The 26848-nt window shown below is 40.2% G+C and overlaps 1 long non-coding RNA gene across 1 annotated transcript; it reads left to right on the forward strand.

Annotated features, from left to right (window-relative positions):
- Positions 1–1898: 1898 nt before the first annotated feature.
- On the forward strand, positions 1899–26439 carry LOC123585604. The gene is made up of 3 exons (XR_006706308.1): positions 1899–2004; positions 4694–4737; positions 26381–26439. It is a non-coding gene; the product is annotated as an uncharacterized LOC123585604 (long non-coding RNA).
- Positions 26440–26848: the final 409 nt, after the last annotated feature.

Raw genomic sequence — 26848 nt, forward strand, 5'->3', positions numbered from 1 at the left:
CTCAGCATTGTTCTTAGGGCACAGGCATCACCTAGAGAGGACGTTTGGAGAGGGGAGTGTTAGTGAGATGGCCTATCCCTTCCGTACTGCTTTATTCTTGCTTGCCCCCTTGGGATTGATTGGGAATGATTTTCTGGAATGGCAGATACCAATTCCAGCCTCTCTCTTCTACTCCCTACCCCCTGGTTGCATGATAGGGGAGGGTGGAAGATTGTGTGGATGCAGCTGTAAACAATGCAGTTTCCTTCATCTATAATTAGGACCTCTGCCACACCTTTGCATCATGCAGCTTACTAAAGGATGAAGAGAAAACTTTCTCTGATTCCCACTTGTATTTAGCCACTGCCACTAGTTCAGACTCTCATGGATGTATGTGGATTTTCAAGGCCCGCCCCTTCCCTGTTTCTCAGAGCAGGAAGCTCTCCTGGGCTTTGGCACACATGGCCCCAGGGAATACCCCGAGTTCTGGGTAAAAAGGGATCAACTTGGTTTCCAAAGAATCTTGGTGGGCACAGGGTGGCCACCCAGCGGTGATCACAGAAAATGAGGATTAGCTCTGGAAACCATGCCTGGGAAAAGAAGCTGAAGTTTTAGGCAGCTAGAAGTATGACTTGTTTGGTAGAATTTGAACCCTAACTAATTGATCATGATGCTAAAGAATGATGGTTTATTGTTTAGGTGTGATGGTAGTGTTAGAAATATATTAAAATTAATCTTAGAAAGACAGGCCTGGCTGAAATATTAATAAAATGATATGCTGTCTGGTAGTTTATTTTTTTTTTTAATTTTTTTTTTTTACATTTATTTTTGAGAAACAGAGTGAGACAAAGCGTGAATGAGGGAGGGGCAGAGAGAGTAGGAGACACAGAATCTGAGGCAGGCTTCAGGCTCTGAGCAAGCAGCCAGCACAGAGCCTGATGCAGGGCTCAAACCCACGAACTGAGATCATGACCTGAGCCGAAGTCAGACGCTCAACCGACTGAGCCACCCAGGCGCCCCTGCTGTCTGGTAGTTTAATTCTACATAAACTAACAATAGAAAGAGAGTAGGGATGTATGAGGGGAGACAAGCTTAGCCATTAGCTCATGATTGTTGAGCCTGGTTGACCTGATTCGGGGTACATAGGACTTACAATGCTGTAATCTCTGCTTTTGTCTATGTTTCAAATTTTCCCTATTATGGAGTTTTAAAGAGTATACCTAGTAAATATGCAAACCACTAGAAAGGTTTAAGATAACTGAAACCCTTTAAAAAGGCATTAATAAATGGCATTTCGCTAGATGACTAAAGGCAGAACAAAGTCTCCACAGTACATGTTGAATCAAGCAAACCAAAGATAGCTTTTGGAAGACCTTCTACTATGAATTATAGGTATGTGAAAATTTAGGCTTGGAAAATTCAAATTAGATCTCATACAAAGAAGGGAAGATCAATAGAGAGATCTGAAGAAATATATGTTCTTTCTTGGCAATGTTACTATTAGATTTACTAGATAATCAAGATTGGACAACAAGAACAAAACACATTTATTCATTTTCTGAAAAGTTTTGAGTCCAGGGCTGCTAGAAGGCAAAAATAAATTTCCAAGTGACCTCCAGGGCTCCCAAATTGGTTTCTGTGTAAATGAGAGACAATACAAAATTCTCAATGTCATTGTTTCTATTCCGCTGTCGGCAGGTTTGGTCCAAAAAACAAACATCAGTTTATCATCAAAAGGATTGGAAACATGCAGTTCTAAATCTATTGTGTAAAGATGCGGCAAAATTCAGGAAGTGGATCCTAACCCTCGGGGTTGGATCCCACAAAATGTAAGAGAAATGGAGAGAATACAGTGAGCTGATCATTTCATTCTCATTTAGAATGTAGATGTCTGTCACAATCCAAATTCTTAGTAATGAGTTCAACTGCCAAGGTTTTCATGTCACACTTCACTTGCCACTGAGGAATTGGATCAGGAGACAGACAGATATTGACCACATGAGAAAGTGCCCTGTCCACCTTCAGGTAGGATCAGAGCCTAACAGTGAGTTATTGGGTGTCCACTGGGTGCTAAACATCTCACCAACATTATTGAATATAAACTCTTCAGCATTCTTATTATCTTTCCATTTTACAAATAAGGAAACCAAGGTACAGGGAGATTCAGAGAGTCACCTAAAGTTATAAAACTAATAAATCATCACTAAGTTTGGATTTAAGACAGATCTTACTACAGAATCCATGTCCTTTGCCACCACACAAGCCCCTTTTATCAGATACAACAGCGACTATAAAATACATCAGAGACTATGTCCTCTTTGGTGTTAAGTAAACACATATTCTTTTATTGATCCATCAGGCAAGTCATCCAATCATGTCCTTGATCCATCACTGCAATGAACCTCTGGAACTGTGAAATTCCTTTCCTTCCAGAAGCTCATCAGGACTCCCACCTGGGATAAGGCAAAAAGGCACTCTTACATTTAAAATTAGCCACTTGTTTGGGGTGCCTGGGTGGCTCAGTTGGTTGAGCGTCCAACTTCAGCTCAGGTCATGATCTCACAGGTTCGTGAGTTCAAGCCCCGCGTCAGGCTCTGTGATGACAGCTCAGAGCCTGGAGCCTGCTTCAGATTCTGTGTCCCCCCCCCTCTCTGCCTCTCCCCTGCTCGTGCTCTCTGTCTCTCAAAAGTGAACAAACATTAAAAAATAAATAAAGTAGCCACTTGTTTTTCATGTGCATGTGCGCGCGTGCGCACACACACACACACACACACACATGCACATATACGTTGATTTTGGTGGGTTAAAAGTCAGAGAATAAGAGAAAAGAATCCCTGGCAAGGATGCCTGTGATAATCAAAGCTACTTCTGATCAGAATTCAGAAGACAGCTAAGGCAAAGCTGGGACTTGTTAATTTGGCAGACTATTTCCTGTCCAGGAAGGAAGTAAATCTAGACCTGCAGGTATGTGGGCAAGATGGCTGCAAATGACTTGAGAAAGAGGTGAGAAAGGAATGATTCTTTTCAGACAAGGTTTTTCTTAGGAATAAGAGGCAAGGCCAATCTTTCCTCTGCAAGCTCAAGCTCATTAGGTCTGTGTTGCTAGCCTCATATGTGATCACTAAGATTTATTGTATAATATTAAATGGATCCAATTATAATGTCCTTGTTAACCCTGATGGACAAGTTATTTGGCAGAAAACTGAACACAATCCTCCCCTGGGAGAGGTGTAAATATTTATCTTCCTAGCCCCACTAGAAGAACAATTTTGTAGCTAATAATATCCTCTATTGAAAGATTTACCATAGTACTGGGCTAGTATAGTCATTGGTTAAAAAAAACATCTCCACGATAGAACTTTCGAACTAGGTGATCAGAAGCATTTAAAAGTAAAATAAAGTATCTTGTTTCCCAGTTTTTGAGTCTTATGTGGGTAGGCTATACTAAATCCAATTCAAGAACTCCTTGCTTTGGCTATATCATACTGTGTGTTTCAAGAGGATGTCAACTGTTACGTTTAGTATTTTGTTGTACTTGTTCTGGAATTTCTCATGAATAGTAGGTGACCAAATGCTTTTTTTTTTTTTAAGTTTATTTCTGTTGAGAAGGGGGAGGGGCAGAGATAGAGAGGGAGAGAGAATCCCAAGCAGTCTCCATGCCCAGCACAGAGTCCATGACTGTGAGATCATGACCTGAGCCAAAACCAAGAGTCTGACACTTAACCAACTGAGCCACTCAGGTGCCCCGAACAATTGCTTTTTTACGATGCTACACCATAGGACATTCTTAGGTGTAGTAAGTTCCTTCATTTAATTAAACATGTGAAAAGGAAAAATAATGGCCTAGACTCATACTTTCTTTCACAGTGCTATGAGGTGAGTGGCACAAATGGCACAAATATACAATTGCAATTAAAGAATCAGAGTGTATGCATTTTTTCTTAAATTAAAACAGAATAATGGGGTTTTTCTATAATATCACTCCTGCTAACTTATGTTTTATTTAATTCATGTTTTAATAAATTCTAATTTATTTAAAAAATCTAAAATTATTGATTTTACATGATAAAATTCCAGTTCAAGGTGGCTTAAACAAGAAAAGGAATTTATTAGTCAACATAACTACATCTTCAGATACGGCTTGACCAAGATGCTAAAACAGTGTCATGTGGACTTTTACTCTCCCAATCTCCTTCCTTTGCTTTCCTTCATGTTGATTTTATCCCTACGTAGGCTCTCCCCAAGAAGTAGCACAACACCTTACCTTCTCTCTTAGCAATATCAATAGAAATCAAACCTTTCCTTCCCAATAATTCTAGAAAAACTCTGGGATTGAGTCTCATTATATCATTAGGGCCACTTGTCCATTTATGCCTCCGGGGGGGATAAAATATGCTGATTTGTTAGATCATCACTCCCCTGGAGAAGAGGAACTGAGAAGGTAGTGGGTCCACTTAATTACATGGGCAGAGAGCAAGATGATTACTGAAAGAAAAATTGAGATGCTATTTCTTGGGGAAAAAAAAAGAAAGCCAAACAGAAAAACTGAGAGTAGTCAACTCCATACAACAATGAGGAATGTTAGCAAATGCATCTGTCAAGGGCACCTAACAGACAAACCTATCTTATGTTTCATGCTCTTACATGACAACACCAGCAATTACATTATGGTGGTAATGTGGATGATAATATTGTTTTCTCGTTTTATTGATAGATAAATTTTGAATAAGGAAGAAAGCAAAGGAAAATGCAGGGGGAGTAAGTACTATATCCATATCCATATTGACTCTGAGGCCATTATAGTAAACTTTGCTTAAACTGACATCTAGATTTTTTTTTAAGTGTCATCTGACATATGTGTGAAAACAGATAAAAGTTTGAGAGCTGCTCTAAGACCTCTGAAGAATGAGCTTTATGGTAGCCTATCTCTACAGAAGGAGGAACTCTAACCCACTGAAAAGTTTTCTGGTTGCTTAATTTATGTTGTTTGGGTTTATTTTGGAATTTGTCCTTAGATTTTCAACCTATACTAGCATATAATATAGGAATTACCAAGAACTTTATTGAAATCAACAATATAATTTGCAGAAAGATGCATGCTTTAAAATGAGGGTGGAACCCTATGACCCAGCAGTAGCACTGCTAGGAATTTACCCAAGGGATACAGGAGTACTGATGCATAGGGGTACTTGTACCCCAATGTTTATAGCAGCACTCTCAACAATAGCCAAATTGTGGAAAGAGCCTAAATGTCCATCAACTGATGAAAGGATAAAGAAATTGTGGTTTATATACACAATGGAGTACTACGTGGCAATGAGAAAAAATGAAATATGGCCCTTTGTAGCAATGTGGATGGAACTGGAGAGTGTTATGCTAAGTGAAATTAGCCATACAGAGAAAGACAGATACCATATGTTTTCACTCTTATATGGATCCTGAGAAACTTAACAGAAACCCATGGGGGAGGGGAAAGAAAAAAAAAGAGGTTAGAGTGGGAGAGAGCCAAAGCATAAGAGACTCTTAAAAACTGAGAACAAACTGAGGGTTGATGGGGGGTGGGAGGGAGGGGAGGGTAGGTGATGGGCATTGAAGAGGGCATCTTTTGGGATGAGCACTGGGTGTAGTATGGAAACTAATTTGACAATAAATTTCATATAATAAAAAAATAAAATAAAATAAAATAAAATAAATAAAATAAAATGAGGGTAGAAATGAATGACTTTCACTGCTTTTTATATGCAGTTGCCTTTCAGTGCCCTAACATAATTCCATCTTGTTTAATATTGTCATAGAATAAGATATTTGATATAGGAAATTTTTCCAGTTACTCATTTAAATTATGTGTTACTTTGACACTTTTTTCTTTTTTTAAAATTTTTTAAATGTTTGTTATTTATTAATGAGAGAAAGACAGAAGGAGAGCAGGGGAAGGGCAGAGAGAGGGAGATGAAGAATCTAAATGAAGCAGGCTCCAGGCTCTGAGCTGTCAGCACAGAGCCTGATGTGGGGCTCGAACCCACGAACTGTGAGATCATGACCTCAGATCAGATGCTTAACCCACCGAGCCACCCATGCACCCCTAGTTTGACACATTTTTCTAAAGTGCATTATTTTACTTAGTATCTTAACATACATATCTGGGCCATGGATAAAAATATCAACTCAATTAATATGCCAAAAGTTGGCAGTCTCGGGTCTTACAACTTACTGTGGTTTGTATGCATCTTTAGACAGTATATTAGGTGCCTTAAAATTCACATGGAATTGCAGCTGGGTCTGCTGTGTCCTCCTCCACTGCCAGATGGTCAACTAGCTTCTTAGTGCTATAAGCATATCCTCTCCATTGCAGTTCCAACCTGTGCTAGAAGGGGTAACAAATAGCTTATTAGAATTTATCTAAAATAAGAGTACATTGATTCTATATGATCATTTAAGGAGCTCTGCAGTAAGTAAGGTATAACAGTTTTAGTGCATGGACTGTAATTTTACATCCATCAACCACTACTCTAAAATATCTCAGACAACAAGGCCACGTGTACATTCTTAGAACCTACCAAAGTAGTTGATATTTAATCGGCTCTTAAGAAATAGGTGTTAGAGGCCCCTGGGTGGCTCAGTCAGTTAGGCGCCCAACTGTTGATTTTGGCTCAGGTCATGACTCCAGGGCTGTGGGATCAAGCCCAGCATTGGGCTTTGTGCTGGCAGCATGGAGCATGCTTGGGATTCTCTCTCTCCCCTCTCTCAGCCCCTCCCCCCCAATCAAAAATAAACAAACATTTTACAAAAAACAAATAGGTGTTAAATGACTAAATAAGTTTACATTTTGCATTTAAGCGCTCTGAAACTTTTAAAATTATCTTCATATTTTTGGTTTTGTAGATTTAGATATATGAATTCTTAAACTTTCTGGTAGTCCTGTGAAGTAAGAAAATGGGCAAAACCATTTAGCTTAGTGCTTGACACATAATAGGTACACAATAATAGTTGTATCAACCTTTTTCTATGATACCTTTTTTGTTTATTTTTAAAATCAATTTTTGTTGATTATAGAATTTTCACAGAGGTTCCATAATATAATGGGAGAAGTGCTTAAAAGTGAAAATACCAAGTTCAAGTCCTGGCTTTCTTGTGTATTATTTACTTCTGGCAGTGAACAATTAACATAGTTCTTGAAGCATCAGTTTCTTTGTAGGTAAATGGAAATAATTATTCAATTTAACAATAATAAATTGAATGCCAATCAGTGTTAACATCCATAGGATTCAAAAATTATCTATCACTTCTTCACTTCACATTTCTTGTGAAATCAAATTAGATCATCTGAAAGTCTTTTGTAAACTATGGAAAAATATCCAAAAATTAAATGCTGTTGGTATTATTTCCCCATGAACTTTAAGATTTTACTTGTTGCTGAAAATCATCCAAATTCTTTTGTTTCTTTTTCCTTCATGTATCCTTCAGAGATAAATTTTAAAAAATGCTTTTTTTTAATTCAAAATGTGTTTTTATTTACATTTGGTTTTTCCAAAGTCCAAGTTCTCGTTTGCTTTTGGATTTGTTTTGTGGGATTGAGATACATATTTTATAAAATTTTGGGAGTGTTGGGAATGAATATTTGTTCAGAGGCTCTTGGGGAAAAGTTTGCAGCCTTTTAATAAGTGTATTTGATTAATCTAGGGAATCTACTTCCCATATCAATTTTTTTTTTATTTTTTTTTAATGTTTATTTATTTTTGAGACAGAGAGAGAGACAGAGCATGAACGGGGGAGGGGCAGAGAGAGAGGGAGACACAGAATCGGAAGCAGGCTCCAGGCTCCGAGCCATCAGCCCAGAGCCCAACACGGGGCTCGAACTCACAGACCGCGAGATCGTGACCTGAGCTGAAGTCAGACGCTTAACCGACTGAGCCACCCAGGCGCCCCCATATCAATTTAATAAAGAGTCAAGGAATGAAGTACAGATAGGGAACATAAGAGGTCTCTTTGAGACCAGCTTCATTCTTTATTGGGTAGAGATTCAAGGTATGCTAGATTGCCAAGTTTAGCAATAAACTAAAAGACCAGTTAAATTTGATTTTCAGGCGAACAATTAGTAAATGTTTAGTGTAAGTATTGCCAAACATTATGTCCTATCCTTTGTCTGGAAACTGTAGGTAAGACATAACTTTTAAGATTCTTAGAAGACTCCTTATCTACATGAAAGAGACCATAAGTGTGGGGGATAAACTTAGGAATCCCAGGCTTATACCAATGGGTTGACAAGGCATAAAGAAATACAAAGTTATAAAATGCTCACACCCGAGTTTGGGAAAATCGGATTAACACCCCAAGAACAGGGGGTGAAAAGGCACCACAAGAATAGGGAGGCACAAAGGTGCCAGGAATAGGAAAGTGCAAAGGTACCCCATAATAGAGAGGGGGTGCAGAGCCCCCAGAATAGAGAGGGAGAGGCAAAGGTCTGAAATAGAAATGGTGCAAAGGTGCCCAATACATAGGTATATGAAATAAACAAGATTAGATATTTAGGATGAAAGCACCCCCGATTTAGTACTATAACAGAAAAGCTGCTTTCACAGGAGAATAGGGCCAGGTTAGGTAAATTGGTGACTTGGACTATGGACCACTGTGCTGCAGGCAAAGCAGCCCAGAGCAGAGATGGTTAACAAAAGAAAAGGTGCCTTGTCAATCCTGAGGTTATTTCCACTATCTGTCTCATCCCCTAGGCTAGTAAAGATGAACAGAGGTGCTGCCTCATGTCCACTGTAAACAACCTTCCTCCCGACTGCCTGGTGCCCGGATTTTGTTTTGTATTAACCTAAACCCCTAACCACAAATATTCTCAAGACCCTCTTTCCCTCACAACCACAAGTTAATGTCCACAGATTCATTGTCCCTTTGTGCACGTCTATCGCCATGTTTGTAAGCCTTCTGATCCTAATAAAAATGGGGCAAGGACCCTTATTTGGGGCTTCTGTCTTTTCCCAGGCATTAGCCATCTCTTGCTTTAATCCTGTGTCTGCTCTTTTGCTAGACAAAAGAGAACTTTAGACTTAGAGTCTATGACACATAAGTAGTCTTAACAAAACTGCAACCTTCACGTGATCTTTACCCTGTTAAAAAGTAAGATACTTTTGACATCTGGAACAGTATTCTGTGGGTTGACCAGGGTCATCTGGGAGGTTCTCTCTTAGGATCTCTTATGTAGATGCAATGATACAGCTGCTGGAGCTGGAGGGGTCTAAAAACTCAACTGAGCTGGAGACCCAGTGGACTTCAATCATATAACTGACTGTTGACCAGGAGCTCAGCTGTCACTACTGATTAAAGTATCTACATATGGTCAATCCACGTGGCTTAGGTTGCTCTTCCTGGCATGGCAGCTGTGCTCATAAAGAACATCCCAAGAATGAGTGTTTCAAGAGCTAAGTCCTTTGCTTTTTATCAAAATAAGCAAACTCAGTGATATTGTTGATTCCACCAACACTCACGTCTTCGAGATATTTAATGTTACAGCTGATGTTACATGGCTTCTGCTCTCTAGGAACACATTTACTTCAATAAGTGCAAGTAGAAAGACACAGTTGAGAAGTCAAAGAGTAGCATGTGAAATGAGGATTAAACAAGGGTCAGAGGGACAGGTGTGGAGGCAAGTTATAGACAGAGAAGTGGTGACCAATAGTAGAGGTCTTTGGTGGATCGGGGTACTAGATAAAGTGGGAGAGCTATGGATTACGTTGGATTGATATATGGATTATCTATGATAATTCTGAGGATAAGGAGAGCTGGTCTAGTTAAGAAATAAGTTGACTTCTGAGGAAGGAAAACTGAGAACCTGGGATACAGGAAAAAAAAACCCACAAAAACCGCCCAAGTATTTTTTAAACTCTAGACCCTATAATGGACTAAAATATAGTAGGTTTGTGGTTTACTCTTTCTTAAAGAAAGTGAAATTTTGTCTGATTTTATTTACTCTTTTTCCATTTCTTTTAAGTCTATGCCTAATCACTTTAAAATAAAAGGCTACTTTCACTTAAACGTACTAAAAATGTTAATTTAACCACAGAAACTTGCCGCTAACACAGATCTTGGCTTATATCTTGAATTATACTATAACATTCACTGCACTGCTGTTTTCCTTCCATATTTCATGAATGTCCCAAGTATAAGCTGAGAGCCCCAAAAGCATTCAGGAGCTTGAGTGAGTATAAATTCCACTCTATCAAAGTTTCTAATTGTAAGTTCTTGACATGCTTAAGACACGCTGGGTATACAGAGAATATTTTATTGAGGCTCCCTATGATTGTAGGTTAGCCCCAGAGGTTGCTTTTGGTAAATAAATATTAGGTCTGTTAGAAGACTACCTTTCCCAACCATAACATGACTGCCTACTGAGCAAAACAGTTGGTGGCTGGAAAAGTAGTGAATAAGAATATGTTCTCTCTGTTGCTATGAAATGTGGAAAGAGGTAGCTGATAGTTCGACTTGCCCTGAGAGGCTGCAGAATAGAAAGGTCAAGCAACTCCATTGTATATTTGTTCTAAAATGCAACAGAGTTTTTTCTGACAGGCAAACCCAGAGGGAGACTATAACGGGAGGGAAAAATGAGATACTGTCCAGCCAGTGACTGAAAAATCAGGCTGTGATCTTTGGGTCTGTCACTATATCAAAACAACAACAACAACAACCCACAAAATTTCACCAATAACATTCAGTAATGGGACCTGAAAAGCCATCGAGTAAGGAGGGAAAATTATGGGGGTGTACATTTCATGCTAAATTGGAGTATACATGGCCCTGGAAAAAAAGCGAAATAGCCATTAGTCAGCAATATATGCATCCTGTTGATGTGGCCTGGCCATGACTAGTTAGAAGAAAGTTTTACTTGGAAAATGGGGATTAGGAATGCAAATGAGTTAAGGTCATAAAGGGAGAAGAATCAATTTGAGCCCACACGGCATAAAGATTGAGGTTAACCTGTCCTAACATGGCATTTCTAAGCAGCCTTGGAGGCAGATAACACTTGAGTGTTTAGTCTTCTGTCTCCTCTAAGAATTAGTCTTCACATTGGAGACATTTAGATAATACTGGCAATGTAAGGTGGCTCTTTACTACCTGAATTGTTTTTTGTTTTTTTTTTAACGTTTATTTATTTTTGAGACAGAGAGAGACGGAGCATGAACGGGGGAGGGGCAGAGAGAGAGAGGGAGACACAGAATCGGAAACAGGCTCCAGGCTCTGAGCCATCAGCCCAGAGCCCGACGCGGGGCTCGAACTCACGGACCGCGAGATCGTGACCTGGCTGAAGTCGGACGCTTAACCGACTGCGCCACCCAGGCGCCCCCTGAATTGTTTAATCTGGTCATGTCATCACTGTGGCAGAAAGACAAGGGTGGTTCATTTGTCGATATTTCAAACTTCAGTTACTCATCCTCCCTCACTTAAAGAAAAACAAGTCATAGAGGTTTCCCTAACTCACTTCAGACAGTGTCTTTGTTTGTCTTCCAGTGAAGACCAAAAACTCTTTATTCCTGTGTGTTTGAGGCCGGCTTATAACTAGCAAGATTTGCAGCTAGGTAGCCAAACCCTGTCATCCTCCCAGCAGCCACTGGGATAGTAGTTCTGCTTTCCCCAGATTAATGCTTTAAGACAGAGGTAGAGGCATCACTGTTTTTCTATCTCCCTTTCCTTCCTCGGCAAGAGTAGTTCAGAAGCTCCATCAAGGTTCTTGGATTTCCAAATATCAGATCCCATGAAGTGGCTTTCCAGGTTGGAGCTTTACAGAGCCGAGGCAGATTAGTTTACATTTTTAGAGTTTGAGAGGAAGATGGAATGAAACAGTGCAACAGAAAGAAGACATATCACGATCCTTTTTAAGACAGCTACTGGCCCCTTGAATCACTGGAACTTCCAGAAGCATCATAGTCATGTGTTAAACACCCTTATGCGTGGGTGATGCTCAAAATATTGAATCCCCGGGACAACTTTCTGAGTCTTGAATTAAAGCTGGGTGTTGAAGGTCCTACTCTGTGCCAAGTGTTAACCCTATAGTTTCCTGACTTGGGATGTCTAGAGGTTGCTGGGGTGGAGGTGGGGGGTTGGGCACAAGTGCCTTTTGCATGAGGATCTAAACATTCCAGTGGCTGTGCTAGTGGCATCTGTGAATACCTGCATCTTGTTACTCCTGTTTACAGGCTGGACCTTTCTCCAAAAGGTCTATGACAAGACACAATAGAAAGCAAATATGGTATGACCTTGATTTTGTACCTTTGCTGTGTTTCTTATGCAATTATGTAGTTAATCTCATTGTCTTAAGTTTTCCTTGTGTGAAATAATTTTTCCCACCTTCAGTCAAGACATCACGAAAACATAGAGATTGTGAAGGCTTTCTGAAGGAAAATTTGTCATCTAAAGATGTCTTTTCTACTGTACAGTATTGTCTTTGAAAGATCCTTAAAGAATTTTTGTCATGTAACTTCTCTCACACAGTCATTAAAAATGCACATACTAACTTAGCTGGATCAGATTTGAAAGTTATAACTATCATCCCTCTCTTCCTCATTATTATTAGTGTAGTGTGTTGGTATTATTTAGATAACGTTCTAAAGGAAAGTTTATGCTCACTCTTTTCTACTGTCCCTAAGTCAAATATTTTTGAATGGGTCAAAAATACACTCTACTTGTGTGTGTGTGTGTGTGTGTGTGTGTGTGTGTGTCTACTACAATAAAAAAAAAATCTTCCATGATGTTGGCAGTTCAGGGCTAGAGTATATTAGAAATCCAGGCACTTCCAATACAAGAACATTAATAAATATTTATATATAGGCAGATACCTGTATATTAACTGAGACATGACTTGCAAACATGAAGACTGTCATATTAAGTTGACTAATGGACAAGAAGGATATAGACTCTATCCTATTACCATGAATGTCTGACGACGTGGTACAATTTTCACAGCGAGGCTGCCTCGTCAGCAGGCTGAAGTGAGAATAACACATTTGCATTAGCACCAAAACGGAAACCTTCAGCTGCTTAAGGAATGAAAAGTATAACAGGTACTGAAGGAGATAAACCTGTTCCTCTGTCTCATCACTCGGTGGCTTAGAAAGCCTTCTGAGGGAAGAAGAGGTTGTGGGGATTTTGTCGCATATAGAAGAGGATGTCTGATGGAAGTTCAGTTATAGGGTAATCTCATCTGGGGAAGTTGCCAAAACCCAAGTGTGGGTGACTCCCACAGAGGGCAGCGTAAAGCCCTCCTGAACGCACGCTGAGCTTTCAAACAAAGAGCAGGAGGACAGGTGGACGCTAGCCGCAAGTCCCCTGAAAGGGCATTATAACTGAAAATATCTAAACAGCACTTTCAATACAGTATACCGAATCCTTTCAAGAAGGTAACAGAGGCATTGACAAAGAGTGACAGGGATACTCAGCAAGTAAGCGCTGGGAATGGCACTGTACATGTTTTACGTAGGGGCTAAAAAAAATGAAGTGAAGGGGAGAAGTCATCTCCCTTTCTAACTTGACCATCATGACCATGCTGCCTGCCTCTCAGAGACCTGTTATTGCTTCTGCCTTGTTTATATCCGTGGGGGATGGCGTGGAATCGAAAGTTAACATTTTGCAAGTCCCGAAACAGAGTTTCTGCCAAAGAGGAAAAGAATGGACGGTTTATTGATCGGCAGGTGAGGAGGGGTGGACACAGGAGGAAGAAGCAATGTTGAAATCTGCATGAAGAAATGTTTTTTTACGGACAACTGGGTGGTTCAGTCAGTTAAGCATCTGACTTTGGCTCAAATCAGGATCTCACGGTTGGTGAGCTTCAGTCCTGTGTCAGGCTCTCCACTGTCAGCACAGAGTCCACTTCAGATCCTCTGTCCCTTTTCTCTCTCTCTGCCCCTACCCCACTCTCATGCAGCCTCTCTCTCTTAAAAATAAAATAAACATAAAAAAAGAAAAAAATAAATATTCTTAATACAGCCCATCCTCTACCTGCACCTGTCTTGGGCCACATAGCAAACAGCCTATGGTGTTTTGAGAATCTGGGCTTTAATCAAGATGCCAGATTTCAATTCTACTTACATCGCGTATTTCCTCCACGATGTGGACAAATCATTTCTTCCACGGCTCCACTCACCTCTCTGTAAAATGAAGATAAAGTACACATTCTTCCACTTGGAGCTGTAACCAGGAGATGCCTGGATAGAGTCTCTCAGTTGGATAAACGTAACACAAGAAGCAACAAGCAACGGAGATGCCAGAGGCATGTCAGCTGCATTTTCACTGAAGCAGATTCAAAAGACACACTTGGGATGTCCTGAAAGCCCTTATATACACAAGTTGCAACATAATTTTGTATATCCTGCTTCAGCTCCAGTTAAAGAGCAGTTTGCAAAAGGCTTTTATAATCACGTAATTCCCTGTATCAGGTATATGCTATAATAATACAATTTTGTCTTAGCACTTACCGTGGTTGAACAGGCACAGTTTTAAGTACTTTACACATATTACTCATTTATCTGCCCAATAACTCCCTGGTTAGTACGATCTTTATCCCCTCTTTATATTTAGGTAAACAAGAGAATGGATACATAAATTGCCCTGGATATACTGGTTTTCTATGGATGTGTAACAAATCACCACAAATTTAACAGCTTCAGATAATACACATTCCTTAAGTCCCAGTTTCTGTCAGTCAAGAGCCCAGGGACGTCTTTTTTTTTTTTTTTTTTTTTTAACATTTCATTTTATTTTATGAGACAGAGACAGAGCAGGAGCAGGGGAGGGGCAGACACAGAATCCAAAGCAGGCTCCAGGCTCTGAGCTGTCAGCACAGAGCCGGACATGGGGCTCAAACTCACAAACTGCGAGATCATGACCTCAGCCTGAGTCAGTCACTCAACCGACTGAGCCACCCAGGTGCCCCAAGAGTCTAGGCATGTCTTACTGTGCTTTGCTCGGAGCTTCCTTGTGGGGCCGTGGTGAAGGTGTCCGCTGGCCTGCTTTCCCATCCCAAGGCTCAGCTGCTTCCAAGCTCATTCAGGTGGTTGACAGAAACCATCTCCTTGCAGCTGCATGACAGAGACCCTCCCTTTGGCTGGCTATTGGCTGGAGGCCCACTTTAGGCCCTAGAGGCCACCTGAGATTCCTTGCTGTGTGACTTTTCCTAAATAGTTACTTATATCATCAACCCTACACGGAGAGCCTCTCACCTCAGGGAAGTTTCCATCTCTCTTTTAAGGGCTGTTCACCCAACAGCTGTGCACTTTTAACTCAAAATCAACCAATGCGAGACGTTAGTTATTGCTGCAAAATCCCTTCACCTGTGCCATATTCTACAGGCCAGAGGTCAGCCACACGTCCCACTCATACTCGAGGGGGAAGGGGTCACACAAAGGTGTGAATAGGAGGTGGGAAATATTGGGGTCACCCCAGGGTCTGTCTGCCACACTAGAGCGGTGCTTCTCAAACTTTAATGCACATATAAATCATCTGGCAATCTTGTTAAATGAAGATTCTGATTGAGTAGGTCTGGGGTGGGATGAGGGTCTGCACTTCCAAGCTCCTAGGTGACGCTTGGGCTACTGGCTGGTCTAGGTGATGAAGTTTTGGGGTGATCGTGGGGTGGTCTGGAACCGAAGGCCAAGAAAGAATTTTTGAAAACGTCTTTGGTGCAAAAATGTGATTTTAGTAAAGCACAGGGACAGGACCCATGTGCAAGAAGAGCTGCACTGGGCCCATGATGGGTAACGTGTATACTCTCAGGTTGGGAGGGGGTCAGCGATAGAGTAAGTCTCTAAGGTATTTTGGAAGCAAGGTTTCCAGGACCTTGAGGGGCAAGCTGTTGCCAGGGAAAAGCCACTTATTATCCTTTAATAAAACCTCAGTCATGAGACCCTTCAGATGTATATCGGGATGTTGGGGGGGGGCGGGGGCGCATAAGCTTGGAGCATAATTGCCAGCATATATCTTGGGGCAGTTGAGATGAAGGAAGTAGACTTACAGGATCCTCGAGGTTGGGATAATGTTGAGCCCAGGTTCTCTTTTGCCCCTTGGAAAGTGTCCTAATCGAGCCAGCTGAGCTCCCAGAGGGAGGTCACTCTGCTGGTTTCAAGGACTTGTCAGTGGGCTGTAGGCAGTAAGGGAATTTAATTTTTCATTTGCCTTAGTTTCCCACATTACCATGGCAAGCACTAAACCCCTTCCCTTTGTTCCTGGGTAGCCAGGAGTGTCCGAGGACTATCACACATGTTCCTCCTTGCCAGCCTGTGTTTTGTCCTCAGCTTGCCCCCCACTCTCTCATCATAGGGACGACAAGGGCCCCATAAACCTGGGGTAGGAACCAGCAGTTTGGGTTCCTGGCCCCCTGCTCTTAACCATTCACTCTACTTGTCACACTCCCAGGACTGCACTAAGGCTGTTATCCACAATGGTTCTAGTTTTATTTCTGTTCCTTATTCATCCTGGGAACCCTAAGCTATCCAATGTAGTTGACATCTCATTGCCTCTTTTTTGTATTTGTGTGGTTTACAGAACAAAACTTTACACGGGCAGCCTGACCTTCAAGTCAAAGCTTCAGGAACTCTCTAGCTGGTCCAAATGTCCTCCAGCCCCTTCTTCAGGCAGGTGCTCCGGCTGAGGGTGACAGCCCTGGGGAGTGAATTTGCCTGCTCTGGGGGGGTTCCATGTTTTGCCCCTGAGGAGTGTTGGATGAGTATTACTATGGATTCTTGACGATCACCCACTCTCTTTAAATAGGAGAGGATTCATTTGTTTCATAAATTGGACCTCCATAGACATTTTCATTTGACTGAAGTGTTTTACCGGAGAAGCCTTTTCCTTCTAAGGAAAGGAAAGGAAGGACAGGTTTTAAATATTCCTTGCTTTTGAAAAGAATTTACTTTAAAGAAGACAGGATTTAAAACATCTCCTTAACTACAAATAACTCTCCCTGGACTTTGTAGGGGGGAATCTTTCTCTTGAAGAGAGTAAAGAAAACTTGAATGAAACCTTCTCTTTTAGTAATCTCTCCCAGACAGGAAACTCGTATCTACCTTCTTTTAAAAATGCTGCTGAGATCTTTACAACTTAAATTTAGCTCTCAGGCACCCTCTCCTTTCTCTCTGTGGGATACAAGTGGTGTTAAATGACAGAAAGATGTTAAACAAGATACCTCCCCACACAGCTTCTTTTGACTCTTTGAGTAAGTGCCAAACTCTACTTAAAAAAAAAAAAAAAAAAAAATGAAGATAAGCCTGTCAGAAGGCTCTGAAATTAACATAACTCAGACCTCCTGCCAGTATCCTAAAACTTAAAATAGTGAATTACCAATTGTCTGCCAGTTAGCTGCAAGGCTTCCAAAGCATAGCCAGGGCTCCAAGATTGGAGCAGACCTCCAACACTTACCTTGGCACTGGGAAAAGGAAGGCAGAAGGACCAAGATAAATGCTTCCTTATAAAACTGCACATTGCAAAGCTGAAATCCTGCCACGGATGCTAATGACAATGCGGTCATCTCTTCCCACGTTTTTTTTTTTTTTGTTTTTTTTTTTTTGTTTTTTTTTTAATTTTTTTTTTCAACGTTTATTTATTTTTGGGACAGAGAGAGACAGAGCATGAACGGGGGAGGGGCAGAGAGAGAGGGAGACACAGAATCGGAAACAGGCTCCAGGCTCTGAGCCATCAGCCCAGAGCCTGACGCGGGCCTCGAACTCACGGACCGCGAGATCGTGACCTGGCTGAAGTCCGACGCTTAACGGACTGCACCACCCAGGCGCCCCTCTTCCCACGTTTTTGAGCCGTGCTCATAGCTCTACATCCGTGTCCCATTTAATCTTCACAATGATCTTGTCAAATGCATATTTACACTTCCCCCTTGGATAGGGAACTCAGGCACAGAGAAGTTAAGTAACACACCCAAGGTCACACAGCTAGCTGGTGGCTGGACCGAACTTGATCCAAAGTCAGGCTACTAAAACAAACAGAGAAGAGAAAAGCACAATAGGATGCTAAAGGAAAGTAAGAGAACACCATGAGAGAAGACTGGAGTGGATTCAATGGTGGCTGCCCAAAAGATATGTCCACATCCTAGCCCCTGGAATTTGTGAAGATGACATCATTTTTATTTTTATTTATTTTTTAACGTTTATTTATTTTGAGAGAGAGAGAGAAAGAGCTCGAGCGGGGGAGGGGGGGCAGAGAGAGAGAGCGGGGAGAGAGAATCCTAAGCAGGTTCCAGCACTGCCAGTGCAGAGCCCGATGCAGGGTTCAGACTCACAAACTGTGAGATCATGACCTGAGCTGAAATCAAGAGTCGGACGCTTAATTGACCGAGCCACCCAGGCACCCCTATGACATCATTTTCAGAAGGGTGTTGTAGATGTAATCAATTTGAGGATCTCAAGATCCTCCTGCATCATCTGCGAGGGCCCCAACTAAACCCAATGACAATCCTTACATAAGACAAAAGCAAAGGAAGATTTGACACAGACAGAAGAAGAAAAGACACAGACACAAAGGAGATGGCCACATAAAGACAGAGGCAGAGACTAGAGTGGTACTGTCACAAGCCATGGAAGCCTGCAGCCACCAGAACCTGATAGAGACGAGAAAGGATCATCCCCTGCCACATCGGTGGAAATTTGTTACAGCAGTCCTTGCATAACATTACTAAACCAAAACAAAACAACAACAACAAAACCCTTAGGTTAACAAGGTATGGAGTCCCCTGTAATTTTCCTGTGTGCCTGAATCTCTGACTGGATTAGAAACCCTAAGAGGGCACAGACACAATCTCATTTGTCTCTGTACCTCTAGCATTCATGATATTTATGTGCAGCTGAATGAATGTTTATTGAATTGAGCCACGGCAATAGTTGGAAGTCTGGCAGGTGATGCTGTGGAGGTTGTGAGCCGGGAACCATCTGAGAGTGGGCAGGGTGATCGTGGCCAGCCAGTCCCCTGTAAAAGGACCAGACCAGACTGTAATGGTGCGTGTGGCTCTTCTGCAGAACTGAGAAGAATCAGGAGTCCTGTCCTCATTTGGGGGATATAGATGTGACCCTGGGGAAATTCAGTGCTATGAAATATTTTCAGCCCTTGTCCTGGCAAAATGTAGCCATAGACATGGAGACTGATTCCTGTAAATTCTGAAATGGAGAAAATAGGAACAAATTTGAGGCCCTCCTACTATTCATTCTTTTGTTGATTTATTTTTAATTTTTAAGTAAATTCATTATTAAAAAACACAAGGGTATGCAGCAACATCCCCCTCCCCCATCACCCATTGACTCACCGACCAAATGCTTGTTGAGTGCCTGATACGTGCAGTGTTCTCAGTGCTCGGAGCACATCAGTAAATAAAGCAGGAAAAACGACAGTCTTCATGGCCTTCACGTCCTACTGCACTGAGAAGTTGAGGCACACCTCCCTGGGAAGGCCAGACTTAAGCAAAGACAAAGTAAGGCACTTTCCCCTACCACATACGTTATTACATTTTCTGAAAGCTTCTAGAGTTTCTTTGTGGCTATGGCAGCAAATGTAAACACATATTTTCTCTCTCTTTTTTTGAAAACCAAAGACAGTGTATTATACTGTATCCTGCTTTTTTAAATGTATCTTGGAGCTTTTTATCAGATAATTTTCTTGACCGGAAAGTTTCCCTATTTACTCATTTTTGTACTACAGACTAGAATATCCCTATTTGTGTGGATACAGTAATGTATTTGTTTCCTTATGATGGACGTTTAGGTTGTTTTTGATCCTTCACTCTTCTGAAAAATGCAGTAATGCATAACTTTGTACATGTATCATTTACTCTCTTGGATAATTTCCCAGAAGAGGAATTTCTGGGTCAAAGCTATATGAATGAGTGATTCTAACAAATATTGCCAACTGCCCTCCATGGGGGTTTTTCTGAAATTTACTCCCCGATAGCAGTGAACGAGAGTGCTTGTTTTCCACACGTGGCCAATAGAGTGTGATATAAAATGTTTGTTTACTTGTAAGTATTCTGGCCATTGCAATGGGCAAAAAAGTGATACTGCCATGTAATTTTAAATTTTCATTCACGTCTTATTAGGAACCATTTGCTTTTCTTTTCCAATGAACTCTTTGTTCATATTTTTGCCCAATTTCCTACTGGGAAGTTGCCCTGTTTCTCATTGATTTCTGTGTGCTTTTTATATACTAAGGAGATTATTCTGTTTTAAGAGTTGCAAATATCTCTTCCTGTATATTTTCTTTTGGCTTTATCTATAGTTTTTCCCCTTTCTGCATATATATTTTTTCCTTGTATAATTTTTTTATGTATTAACTTTATTAATATGGCCTCTGGATTTTGAGTAACATTTAAAAAGACTATCCTCACCACAGATTTATAAAAGAATAGTCTCATTTTCTTCTGGTATCGTTTCATTTTTTTACATTTAAATCTTTGATCTATTTAGAATATGTTCAGGTGCACAGTGTGAAAGATGAATCCAATTTTTTCCCTGGCTGGCCCCATACTTGTCCATCACCATTTTCTGATCATCTCCCCTACTGATTGAATGCCTCTATCATGTATTAACTTCTTACATGTAGTGGGTTTATTTTCTTTCCTGCTCTGGTGATTCTATTTCTCAATTCATATATCAATATAATGTGGTTTAATAATTGAAGTCTCCCTTTTTTTAGTGTTTTCCTGTTCATTCTTGATTGTTTAATTTTCATATGATCTATAGAACTAGCTCATCTTATTCTAAGGAGAGAAAAAAATGAAGTTTTTGGAATTGAGCTGACTTTATCAGAGAAATTATGTAAAGTCCTCCTACCTAAGATTATGTGTGTTTTTCTGTATTTTATTTTATTTTTAAAGTTTTACTTAAATTCCAGTTAGGTAACATACAGTGTAATATGAGTTTCAGGTGTACAATATAGTGATTCAACACTTCCATACATCGCCCAGTGTTCAGCAGAGCAAGGGCCCTCCTGCCCCATCACCTATTACCCATCCTCCCACCCCCACTCCTCCAGTAACCATCAGTTTATTCTCTATGGTTAAGAGTCTGTTTCTTGGTTTGCCTCTCTCTTTTTTTCCCTTTGCTTCTTTGTTTTGTTTCTCACATTCCTTATATGAGTGAAATTGTATAGTGTTTGCCTTTATCTTGCTTTGCTTAGCATAATAGTCTCTAGCTGCACCTTTGTCCTTGTAAATGGCAAGATTTCATTATTCTTTATGTTTTCATTATTTTTTATGTTTGCGCAAATGACATATCCAGTTATGGTTTTATCTTTTTCTTATTTGGTTGTATTTTGCGTCTTTCAGGAGTACTTTGAGGTATACAGTTTTTGCATATTTATTAGTAAGTTTATTCATAAATATTTTAATGTTTATTTATTTTTTGAGAGAGAGAGACAGAGTGCAAGTTGGGGAAGGGCAGAGAGAGGGAGACACAGAATCTAAAGCAGGCTCCAGGCTGTGAGCTATCAGCACAGAACCCAACACAGGGCTTAAACTCACCAACCATGAGATCATGACCATATCGGGCACTCACTGACTGAGCTCACAGGCGTCCCTATTGTTATTATAAATGGTTAATTTCATTATATCTTCTAAATGATTTTGTTAAATATATGAATGATATTCATTTCTGCATAGTAATTATGTACTCCACCATCCAACTGAATTCGTATTCATCTTAAAACATTTTGATTCTTGTATTTTCCTAGTACACATTCATATTCTTTGTAAATAATGATAGATTTATGTTTTCCACTTCCATTTTTCTATCTCTAGTATCTTTTTAAGGTAACACATTTCTGAATTTGTTTCTTTTTAATTTTTTCCTTTTTTATTTGTAATGTATATTTTTAATTTAAATCCAAGTTAGTTAATATATAGTGTTACTTACCTCTAGTATCTTTTTCAAAACTTTTTTGTCTTTGATAAGTGTCTTTCCACCTCTCCATGAATTTTTTTGTATCTTCTTTGTACTCTCCCTTCTTCTTCATAGAGATTTCTTTGTCTTTAAATTTATGGCTATTCACATTTTTCACCTGTTTTGTGGCAACATTTTTTTTCTAATGAATCTTCTTTGTTGGTAGGTTTACTGTCCTTTTCCACATGTTTTTCTTAAAGTGTGTTTAGACTGATATCATGCCCATTTAAAACTTTTTTTTACATCATTCAATGAGTTGAAGTATTCTGAATGAAGCATTTAAAAAGCTCCTATGAGGAGGCAGGAGAGACTAGAGTAGCTTTCCAGCTTTCAAACCCCAAGAACCTTCTGTTGCTACCGTAGAGATCAACTGTCCTGCGAACACAGTACGCCCATGTAATTCTCTGTGCAGCCTTACTACCTCTGCCTCTTTAAATCCATTGCTTGTCAAAGTTGAAGTTCAGGAGGATTTTTTTTTCTTTCCCATTTCTGACACCAGATTTTCCCACTCATTATAGCTAGCAAATCATGCAGCATTTTTACTAGAGGGTGAACCCCTTCCTTTCAGAAAATATGTTTTTGCAAGACCATTCTTCAACCTACCTTCTAAGAAGTATCCTGTTGACTTCCTGCTAGTTGGATTTTAATCAATCTCAGCTAGTTTAGCAGTCCTTACACAACTGTCAGAGTCTGCAGATGATCTGTGTCCTATTTAACTGAAGATAGAGTTTGAGGGTTATTTTATTTATTTATTTATTTATTTATTTAAATTTACCTGTTGGTTTTAGATGACTTACAGGAGAAGTGGGGGGGATCTGGTATATGAAGTCATGTTCAAGAGGTTTTCTCAGCATTTTTTCCCTCAAAATAATAGCTCTTCCTTGAAACTTTCTAGCACAAAGTTTCAGGATTGGAAGTACTTTGTATGAAAAATGCATGTCTACGGACGAGCTGAATGAGTGTGGTATTATGATTACATATTTCCTTTGGTTTCCTAAACCTTCACTTTTTGCCAAGATTCTCTCTCTCTCTCTTTCCGTCAACACATACACATATTTACAGACACACACACACACACACACACACACACACACAGCACACAGAGAAGGACATATACAAGATTATCAATGATATAGAAAGTTTAAATAAGTGAAAACCAAAACTCTCCCTTGGATTTGGTAATGAGGAATTCCTCTGTGACCCTGAATAAATTGAGTTTGTGGCCAGAAACCAGAATTGTGAGTTAAAGTAATTGAGATGTGAACAAAAGATCATAAATTAAGACTACTTCTTAAATACACATTTTTCCCTCTTCACTGAAATATAATTGACATAGTGAAAGTTAAAGGTGTACAAGCTACTGGTTTGACACACTTATATACTGCAAAATTATTACCATCATAGAGTTAGCTAACACCTCTATCAGGTCACATAAAGACACATGGCTATTAAGGAAGGGAAAGTTTTACAGGGTCAAATAGAAAGAGCTAAGAAACTATATTTAGACCTCCTTAAGAAGCTTGTTTAGAGGATGGTGTCACAAGATTGTGAAGTCCTGTCCTTTAAGGTGGGGGTGGAAAGCAAGGAGTAGGAACATAATTTGTATTAGAGCACAGTTATTAACAGCTTTGACTCTTAAGTCAGAGGGCCTGGATTTGATCCTGTTATAGCTCTTGTTAGCTCTGTGACTTGGTACAACTTAGTCTCCATGACCCAAAGTGATGCCCTAATCTATATGAGTCCAGATTTTTCTCATGAGCTCCGTTCCCTACCTTCTGGATAACTTTGTTTGGGTGTCCTGCAGGATCTCCAACGTATCCAAAATTTAATCTACTATTTGTCCAATCCCCAAGCTTAGTATCTCTGTATTTCCATTCTTAGTGAATGAAAGCATGTATGTAGAAACCCAAGCCAGAATGCTCATGTTTATCTAAATGCCTTCATTTCTTTCACACCTAACTTCTCATTGTGACCAATTGTATCAATTCTCATTGCATTAATTCTACCTCCCAATTTCACCTATAGTACTTACCTCCTGCCCAACTTTACTGCTGCCATCTTGGAGTAGGTTTCAATCATCTCTTACCTACACTACTGCTCTCATATGGCCTCCACTCAGCTCCCTTGTACCTGGCCTTGAGCCAGAAATCCCCAGTTCAGATTTGTGGATCAGGGACCCAGGGAAGGGGGAGGGGAGACAGTTGGCAGAAGAGAAAGTGGAAGCAGTTGTCCATTGGCTGGAATTTGGCACAATCACATAGTAACCAGATTGGGTGGGTGGGGGCACCTCTCCACACTCTCACTTCTAATGGTCAAAACAATCCTGGTCTGCCTAATTTGGAATTAGTGAGACACGTTGACTGAAATTTCTGTATTAGAAGGGCCTAAGTGGTATAGGAAAGAGGACACAGAACTTTCAGAGACATTCCCCACCCCACTCCCCCAGAACATCCTGCTTTTGTGGTGGGGAACTTCCTCTGGATAAAAGAAAAAAATACCTGAGTGTCTACTCTTGCCCATACACCATGCTTCAATCTATCCTTCATACCACCAACAAAGTGAATTTATGAACAATTTTAATCTTGCCATTCTGCAGATCAAATTTTACAATATTAGGATAAAACCAACATTTCTTATCAGGGCTTGAAAGTGCCTCCACAATCTGGTCCTGCCTATTTTCTTCTCTAGCCTTAAACCTTACTTACCTCCTTCCTCAGTCTCCGTTGCAGAAGGATGAAATAAAAGAAAGTACTACTCCCTCTATTCCAGAAAAGACAGCATTGTTCTTAAGAGGAGAACCTCTTTTGTTTAGAGAAAGACATTATTGTGTCTCTGGATTATGCAGAGGCAATGGCACCAAGCTTGGTGAGAAAGAAGCAGGTTAAGACAAAGGGAAATAGTGCTGAAATCCCACAGCAGGTGCAAGCTTGGAAATCAGTATGACAGAAGCAGGGATTAACAATGCAGATAAGTCATAGGAGAAGCAGGCAGGGAGCTAACAAGGGGAGAGTTATAAGACTGTATAGACCATGGTGAGGATTTTGACTTTTATTCAGAGGAAAAAAATCATAGAAGGATTTTGAACAAAGTGATATGATCTTATGTTTTTAAAGGATCTGGCTAATGTTGAGAGTAGACCGGACAAGGGTGGAAGCAGGGAGACAAATTAAGAAGACAATGAAATAACCACACAGGAGGTGATGGTGGCTTGAGCTGTGAATGGTCTAGGTGGGCCAGGGTGGGAAGGTAAAGGGTGGTAAAGATGGTGAGAAGTGGTCAAATTCTGGATACTTTGCAAGGTATATCCAACAGGATGTACTAGTGGGCTGGATGTGGGATATGAGCAAAGAAAAGGAGTCAAAGATTACTCCAGGTTTTCTGGCCTGAGTAACTGGTAGAACAAAGTTGATTTTGAGCTGAAAAGAGGATACTGTGCCAAGCTCTAGTTGGAAATATTGAAATTCAATTTGTACACATTAGGATTGAGCTAATCATTAGGCACATATCCTGTAGAGATGACTGCCATGTTGCTGAGTGTGCAAGCCTGGAGTACAAGGGACAGGTCAGGCTGGAGGTCTATATTTGAGAATTGTCATCATAGAGGTGGCATTCGAAACCTTGAGATCACCAAGGAAGTGAGTATAGATTGAGCGGGGAAAAGGACCCAGGCTGAGCCTTGCACAGTCCAATGTTAAGAAGCTGGGGAGAAGAGCAAGTACCAGCAAAAGAGATCGAGAGGCAGCAGTGGTGATGTAGGAGGAAAACCTAGAGAGTTGTTTCCAGAAGTAAAGTGAAGAAAACATATGAATGAGGATTGCTGACTATTCTAGCATGTCCAATGTAGCAGATAGAACAAGTATTTTGGAACCAATAATTGATTAGATTGAACACTATGGAAGTCATTGGTGACACAAGGATCGTTTTAATAAATTGTGAAGGTAAGACCTGTTTGGATTGGGTTCAAGAGAAAACAGGAAACAGAATTAGAGATAGGCAACATACACAATTCTTCCAAGGAGTTTTACTTAGGGGGAGTGGAGAAATGGAGTGGATATGGGGTCAAGAGATTGTATTTTTTAAGGTAGAATAAGTAACAAACATTGTTCAGATTTATTATAATAAGCACTTACATATTTGCTTTCTGAATTCATGTGACTACAGTTTGATAATAGGTCTTGTGACATTTGTTGTCTGAAATTTTCTTTAGTCTCTGAAAATATATGTAAAATTGTTATGGTTTACAATGTAAAAATTTATACTGCATTATTCATACTGAGGTTTGATATGTAGTCTATGAATCTAAGTTATTTATTTAGAAGATGGCATCATTATCCTCAGTAACAGTATAAATGACAGTATACGAAGCTTGCACGTGGTTCTCTTATACAGTGTACTAGGCATTAGGCTAACTGCTTCAGAGACTTCATCTTGTATAAACACAATAGCAACACAGGGGAAGTAATAATTATTGCCATTTTCAGACAAGGCAATTGAGTCTCAGAGAAGTTAATGAACTCTGCAAGGATACGGAGATTCCGAAAGAAGATCCAGAATGCAAAACCAATCTCTTTGAACCCAGACCTAGGCTACTGGTCACTGTGCCCTTAAAGTCAATATGGTGAGTGTCTGCTGGACCCACAGTACTCTAAAATCTGGAACCTTGGTTCTCAACCCTGATGGTATGTTAGATTAAGGTGGTGCCAGGACTCCACCCAAGACCTGTCTCTAGATACAGCACTTTACCATCTGTAGTTTTTAAAGCCCCACAGGTGATCCCAATGTGATTTGAGATTCTAGTGTGGTTCTCACTGATTGTAAACCACTGAGGTCTATATTCCAGGAGGTTCCAGGGAAGAGTTGAACTCAATGGTGTTATCACTACCAAATAACTGAGACCTCATCTGACCCTCATCATGCTGAGGGAAACCTTTTAGACACTGCCTTAAAAG

This window comes from Leopardus geoffroyi, chromosome C3 (assembly GCF_018350155.1).
Source record: "Leopardus geoffroyi isolate Oge1 chromosome C3, O.geoffroyi_Oge1_pat1.0, whole genome shotgun sequence".
NCBI lineage: Eukaryota > Metazoa > Chordata > Mammalia > Carnivora > Felidae > Leopardus > Leopardus geoffroyi.